Genomic DNA, 7,697 nt, shown 5'->3' on the forward strand with positions numbered 1-7,697 from the left:
AAGAAGTTAGTAATTCTATGATTTATTTTATCTACCCTCTCATTTAATATACTCATAACTTGATCCAACACAGAAGTCACAAACAGCTATCTTCTACATCAAATTCTTGATCATAATCTAATGCATGATTTAGAAATATCATAACATGAATATTATGGATTTGGTAAATTAGTTTGTGAATTGTGACCATTCATATGATCAATGCCAAAGATAGATACAGCTGCATAGCTAATGCATGATCCATAAATATCATAACATCATTGTGAATTATGTTTCAGGAATTATGACATATAATGGACTTGAAAGCCGCAGTTTGAGTGGTAACTCTTGTGAGGATGAAAGTGCTACAAGTAGAGAAGATGAAGGTCCAACTGACACTCTTGATGATTATGCTTCTACCAATGATGGTTGTGGTTCACTTTCTTCTCATTGGATGATCACAAAAGATGAAGCATCATCACAAATATCCCATCTGGAAATAATGAAAGAAGCATTTGCAAAGCTCTTGTTGGGTGAAGATACTACAGGAGGGAGCAAGGGTCATTCCTCTGCTTTGGCTTTGTCCAATTCCATTACCAAGCTCGCCCGTAAGTTTTTATTGGAAATTACCCATTTACCCCTTTGCCTGTAGGTTCTTGTAAAAGACTAGATTTTGTTTTGTTATCATTTATATCATCAAATATTTGAAGTTGCCTAACACTCCGCAAATAGGGGTTTGTGTTTTGTTATCGTTTATATCATCAAATATTTGAAGTTGCCTAACACTCCGCAAATAGGGGTTTGTGTTTTGTTATCGTTTATATCATCAAATATTTGAAGTTGCCTAACACTCCGCAAATAGGGGTTTGAATATCTGACATGATATTCACGGGCTTTTGGGTCAGTTTCAGACCAAACCCGCAAACACGTTTACCTAAACGGGTCCATCAAAACCTTGTATTTTTGTAATTAAAGTTATTTTATGGCATAACTTAACAATCGAGTATTTTTATTCCAAAATTTACCCGACAAGATAAATGAAATTAGGTTTTATAGTTTAAACATATTTATATATTTGTAATTTTGGTTATAATTTATAATTTTAGAGTATGAATATGCAAAAATAAAACAAAATAAAAAATCCGGGTTGTCATGCCAACTTGCAAAAACTCGAGTGGTATTTGGATTCGTCTCTATCTGTCTGACACTATTTTCATGTTTATCATCTTCAAGTTCAACCGCCTGCCAACCATGGGCACGACCCGTTTTTTGTCCCTAGTCATGAACAACATTTTTGTTATCATATCTACTTTGAAAATTAAAACTAAAGCACTCTAAACACCATCTTTTATAACACATTTTACTACAATTACTTGTGATCACTCTATAAGAGCATACATCCAAACACCACTAAGAAGAGCATCATTAATTACATCATAGTTATTATTCTAGTTCACATAGCATATTAAACATACAGGATCTGTATTTGGGGAGCTATGGAAACTAGAGCCACTTTCAGAGGAGAAAAAGAACAGGTGGATAAGAGAAATGGAATGGTTTCTTGCCCCAACTAACTATATGGTTGAGTTGGTGCCAGATAAGCAATACGGCGCCAACGGTCACTCTCTAGAGGCAACTATTATTCCTTGCTCGCAACTTATTAATATTAGTTTTATATTTTTTGTAAAATTTCTAAAACGTGTGTATTCAAAGCAGATCATGACACGAAAATCGCGTGAAGATGTTTATGTGAATCTCCCGGCTCTACAGAAGTTAGACTCCTTGCTTCTTGTAAGTGGTCTCTACAGTTGCATTTAAGTATATATTACGTCTGTTTGTTTAATTTGGTTGTGACAGTTTTGACACGTTTACTTTAAATGGACTGGAACAGGCCAAATAAGGGAAAGAATGACCAAAAGTGTAGATATGTAGTTATAAAAGTTAGAACAAAGATTTTTTTTTTTTGGATAAAAAACGAAAAAACTGAACCGAACCATAAAAAACGAGAAAAAAAATCCTGTTTTTGTTAATAAATTTCTGGATTATAAATGGTGTAGCCTAAAAATTTTGAGGTTCAAATGTATAATAGTCAATTAATCATCAATTAACCACAAAATACCCAATGCTAAGGCCCAAAATTTTCAAGCCCAACAGGCAAAACCGAGAAAACTAAACTGATTGTGAAATCTGAAAACATAAAAAGCTGACTTTTATGATCAATTTATGGATTATAAATGGTCTAGCCCATTAGTTTTGGTTCTCAATATGTAATAATCAGTTTATCATCAATTAACAACAAAATAGGACCAAATTTATTATTGATTTTGGGTTATTATTTTTCGGCCCAAAAATTTCAAGCTTAAATGGGTAAACTAAAAACTGAACCCATTGTGAAAATCGAAAACCGAAAGCAAACTGTTTTCAAGAACCCAAAAGCCGACTTTTCGATTTCTGGTTCAGTTTGAGTCAAAAACCGACACCCCTAAATCTGACTATTAACCATTTGTGCAAGTTATTGAGTTGTAAATTGTAATGCACATGCTGACAGGAAATACTAGACGCAAATGATGAAATCCGAATTTTGGTACGATGAAGGTAGCCAATCAGAAGGCAAAAGATGGTGGGTCCCTATGCCACGTGTACCCACAGGTGGACTCTCCAATGGTGAGAGGAAAAAGTTGTTGAATCAGGCAAAACTAGTTCACCAAATTTTCAAGGCTGCCAAATCTATAAATGAAACCATCTTGCCTCAAATGCCTGTTCCAAATATCATTAGAGAAGCACTTCCTAAGGTTTGTTATAATTAAGGACGGATCTAGAATAGGTTGAGGGGTAGCCCACGCTACCACCCAACTTTCTTGGTGAAGTACATTTTTAAAGCAATTTTTTTCTTCTTCATTTTATGTATTGGTTACACTTAAACGAAGTTTTATAGCACACAATACCTCTGAACTTTTCTTTAAGATAATTACAACAAAAAAGAAAAGACTTAGGTTGTGTTTGTTTTTGCTTAAAACATCTGCATGAGGCTTAGTCTGCGGGCGCGCAGCCATAAGCTTCTAAAGACTGTTTGTTTTTTAAAATAAGATCTGCAAACTGCTTTTATGGTCTTAAAAAAGAAGCTATTGTTTAACTTCTACATACTTCTTAACATCCTATCAACACCCAATGTGCAACACCACCACCCATCATTCGCCGCCACCACCACCACCACCACCGTCCACCACCACCCACCGTCCGCCGCCACCACCACCACCCACCACCACCGTCCACCACCACCCACCGTCCGCCGCCACCACCACCACCCACCACCACCGTCCACCACCACCCACCGTCCGCCGCCACCACCACCACCCACCACCACCGTCCACCACCACCCACCGTCCGCCGCCACCACCACCACCCACAACCACCGTCCACCACCACCCACCATCCGCCACCACCATCGTCCATCACCGCCACCACCCACCGTCCACTACCACCACCCACCACCACCATCCACCACCCACCACCACCGTCTAGCACCACCACCACCACCCACCACCACCATACATCCATCGGCCATAACCATTGTCCACTACCACCACCCACCGTCCGCCACCACCACCACCGTCCGTCACCACCACCACCACCCACCACCATCCATCACCACCACCACCCACCTGTCGGCCACAACCGTCGTCACTACCACCAACCACCGTCCGCCACCACCACCCACCACCACCACCTACCATCCGCCGCCAACACCGTCCACCACCCACCACCATCACATCCATCACCACCACCATCCACCGTCCGCCACTACCACCGTCCATCACCCTCCACCAACTATTTTACTAGTCTACATACGTTAAATGACTTCTATCTACTGGATATGTATGATAGGTAACTAATTTTCAGTTTATGCAGACGATAACCAGTTTATAAAACAAACAGTATTATATTTTCAGATTGCAGGCCTTCAGACCACATCTTCAGTTGCAGACATGAAATCAGATTGTAGAAGTTTTTATCTTCAAAAATAAACAGCCACCTTACTTATTTGTTTCATATGTTGTAGTCTGGAAAGGCAAACCTTGGTGATGATCTTTATAGGACACTAAATACAACATCTTCTTCAAGAATGCTAAATTCATTGAACATAATATCTGAACACAGTGCATTGGATATTATTAACAAACTAGAAGCTGCAATATACTCATGGAAAGAAAGAATCTCTATTGCCACTAAATCTACACCAAGAACATTATGGTCCTTAAAAGATTCTTCTATGGAGGTCCATAAGATTGAGTTTCAAATAAACCGAGCCGAAGTTCTTATGCAGCAGATAAGAAACCGGTACCCGAACCTTCCTCAAACGTTTCTTGATGTCATGAAAGTTCAACATGGAAAGGTGAATTAATCATCCACACATTACATTGTTTATTTATCTTGGTTCGCAGACGGGTCAAAATGGGTTTAGGCTAAAATTGGTCATTATTTAGTTGGGGGTTTAAAACAGGCCATTGGGTTGACCTACAAACACCACTTCGTCCTTTTCTATACACGAGTGTCAGTCATGTCGGTTGTTGGTTGGCACGCTGAATTGTTGGAAACAGACACGAGCTGTTTAGCACATTTATCTAAAAATTCAAACTGGTTGTAAATGTCTTGCCATCATGTTGAAAATGTGTTAAACAGGTTTGTGGGTTGTAATAAATGGGTTACATGGGTCATAAACTGGTTGCCGGGTCGTCTTGTTTGGAAAGAAGAGTTGCCAGGTTGACATGTTTGATTAAACTGGTTAAACAAGTAAACCCAAAGACAGCTTGCTTAATTAAACAATTCAACCTGAACATGACTCATTTACTAATAAGTCAAATGGGCTGTAAAAGTGTTAATTGGGTTGGTGGGCTGTAAAAAATGGGTTACACGGGTCGTAAACTAGCTGCCATGTCGTCATTTTTATTTAAACAGGTTGATAGTCAACTTGCTTGCTTAAACGGGTTAATCATGTTAAGCTGAACACTAAACATGTTAGATATGGCATATGACAATCCAACCCTGATTACTTTCATGTCATTTAGAAACCGCCACGTATATTTTTATAATTAATTATTTTGTTATGTATGATTACAAAAAGTACTCGTTAAAATGGCTTTCCTATGGTTGAGCCATTTGACTTTTCACTTTAGCTAAATAGATTATTTAACCAAGCTGACTGCCCAGATTATTGAGTTAAAACTGTCACCTCTAATGTTTTAATCATTACACATATATAGGATATTGCGTACGCGATTTTGGAAGCTTATTCCCGTGTTCTTGGAAGCTTGGCATTCAACATACTGGCTAGAATCCAAGACATTTGTCAAGAGGACCTATTGGCCGATCCTAACTCACCATTGTCAACCCATAGGTCCTTGTGGATCGATGTTTTTGGAACATCGGGTATTTCTATGTCGAGTGTAAATACAAGACACACACCCTTTGATAAGACGAATAGAGGGAAGACTGAGCTTAGTAAAGCTAAAAAGGCTTCGAATACATCGTTACTATTACTAGCTGATGCAACAAATATAGATCCGGCTACAACATGGCTTAGTCGAAGCACTTGATGTTGTATAGGTAAATAGGTTTGTTTTACAACCATGAAAATGTCACTTTAGTTCGGTTATATATCGGTTATGTAAATGGTAGATATATAAAAGAAACACACTACCAGATAAATGTGACAAATTATCGTACTGAAAGATGTCGAGATCCGGTAGCTTTCTGTCGGATGAAGAACCGGTGTTGCCTATAAATGAGAATTCTGATAACACTCTATTGAGATCACTTTGAATCTGATGGTATGAAAGAACTACCGATGGGACTTAATATTATTCAAGGCCCAGAAAAGAATCCTAGGAGATGTGATCTACAACAATTATCCTAATGGAATACAACACTTCTCAGTTTGGGCCTAATCTTTATCCTATATACCTGTTTTCTAACAATAAAGTCAATTGCTTTCCGATCGTTCTTCCATTTCCTTCATTCAAATCAAACACTATTCTTAGGGGTATACCTAGTGACAAGCTCAATTTATGAAATTATAAATATAATAATTACCTTACGAAATCCTCGATTATATAACAGACCATAATCACCCGTATATACCATTTACCAGCTATGGTTCAAAAATTTTTCATATCATCAGTGCAACCAACCCTGCCATACTCACCTAATCAACAAACTCATCAAATCATATGTATACGAGTATCTCCAACCACTCCCATATTGTTTCCACTTCGATCGATTTATCACTGAAGAGAAATCTCATGCTCACGGACCAATGATGTGTCTTGGCTTGTATAGAACATACTTACTCCTAACTCATAAATTATGAATTTTAGTAGACCTAACATGCTTGCGGGTATTGAATGACCTGATGAAAGAATATTTTATAGTTATATTTAATAGCATCCAAAGGTCAAGAGAAGTATACAAATGCATCCTAACTATAACATACTGTTTAAACTCATAACGAGCAAATGCCTATTTACGGGAGTGTTGGGACAAAACAGTTACCCAATGGTGGGATTGTATCGGAATAATTGTTGTGCGAGTTGTGAACTATTCATGATGATTATAATGTGTGATCGAATAGGCAAGGATAGTATGGCACTGTTGTGTATAGTTTTCGATACTCCATGCAAGCATCTGGTAGTGTGCTATGTTGGTTACCTTTTGGATGTACTTGTCACTAGGTAACAAAAGCAACTTTCCTTCTTTTACATCTGGTAAATAGCATCTGGTAAATCCACATAAAATTACCAGCTCATTGTTACCTTTTGGATGATGATTTGGATCTTTTATTACAAACACTGTAAGGGTTAAAAATTACTTGTCACTAGGTGACAACTTTCGATATATACATGCAACAATGACCTTTATTAGGCTAAATCTATGTACTATCCTTGGGATATAAATACAGGATCCGATGTGTGTGATACACATGTGCTATTTGAAATATTTGAGTATTAACTAATGTGATTCCCAGTGCGATAATAATATGGGTAATTACTAGTAATTGAAGTATAGTTGATTATCATTATAGGATGGCCCTGAAGAAAAAAACACGTGATCTGAGGCAGTTGTGGACGAGATGATTGTTCGGAAACTATAGATAGTAACTCTGACAATAGCAGCGCGATTTGCTGATGGCATTAACACAGTAATGAATACAAATCAAAGGCCAAATACTAATACGGCTGCGAATACTATTTCTCCGCCTAATACTAATACAATTACAATTTTTACTCTCCCAATAAATACGAACATTGCCACAAATAATACCCCACACTGAGCACTAATGCTACTACCAATAATAATAATTTCCACTACTAAATGTGTCACAACCAAAAATTTTTAACTCATAATAACAAATAAAAATTGTCACTAACTTATAAGAAAGTAATAACATTTGAAAAAAAGAAAAAAAAACCTAACGCAAACAAAAAATTAGTATATTATATAATATAACAATAAATAAATTAAAAAATAAAAAAGAAAGGAATCTTTATAAAACACTAGATAAACAAAAGTCAACATATTGTAAAAGAAGGAAACAAGCAGATAAGATCGAGAGTTCTATTAGGATAGAGTTAAGTCAAGGTAGAATCATCCAAAAGGTAACAATGAGCTGGTAATTTTATGTGGATTTACATCCGTATCTTTTCCTTTTTGGCAAAGAAAAC

At 37.2% G+C, this 7,697-nt stretch overlaps 1 pseudogene across 1 annotated transcript; it reads left to right on the forward strand.

Moving 5' to 3' along the window:
- Nucleotides 1-283: 283 nt before the first annotated feature.
- LOC143604216 (rop guanine nucleotide exchange factor 14-like) lies at nucleotides 284-5,573 on the forward strand (annotated as a pseudogene). Its single transcript, XR_013148245.1, has 6 exons — nucleotides 284-587; nucleotides 1,457-1,611; nucleotides 1,696-1,770; nucleotides 2,528-2,771; nucleotides 4,040-4,372; nucleotides 5,241-5,573. The product of XR_013148245.1 is annotated as a rop guanine nucleotide exchange factor 14-like (transcript).
- The last annotated feature ends 2,124 nt before the right edge of the window (nucleotides 5,574-7,697 follow it).

This window comes from Bidens hawaiensis, unplaced genomic scaffold, assembly GCF_021521415.1.
Source record: "Bidens hawaiensis isolate Kalapana, Puna unplaced genomic scaffold, B.hawaiensis_p1.1 tig00064325_1, whole genome shotgun sequence".
NCBI lineage: Eukaryota > Viridiplantae > Streptophyta > Magnoliopsida > Asterales > Asteraceae > Bidens > Bidens hawaiensis.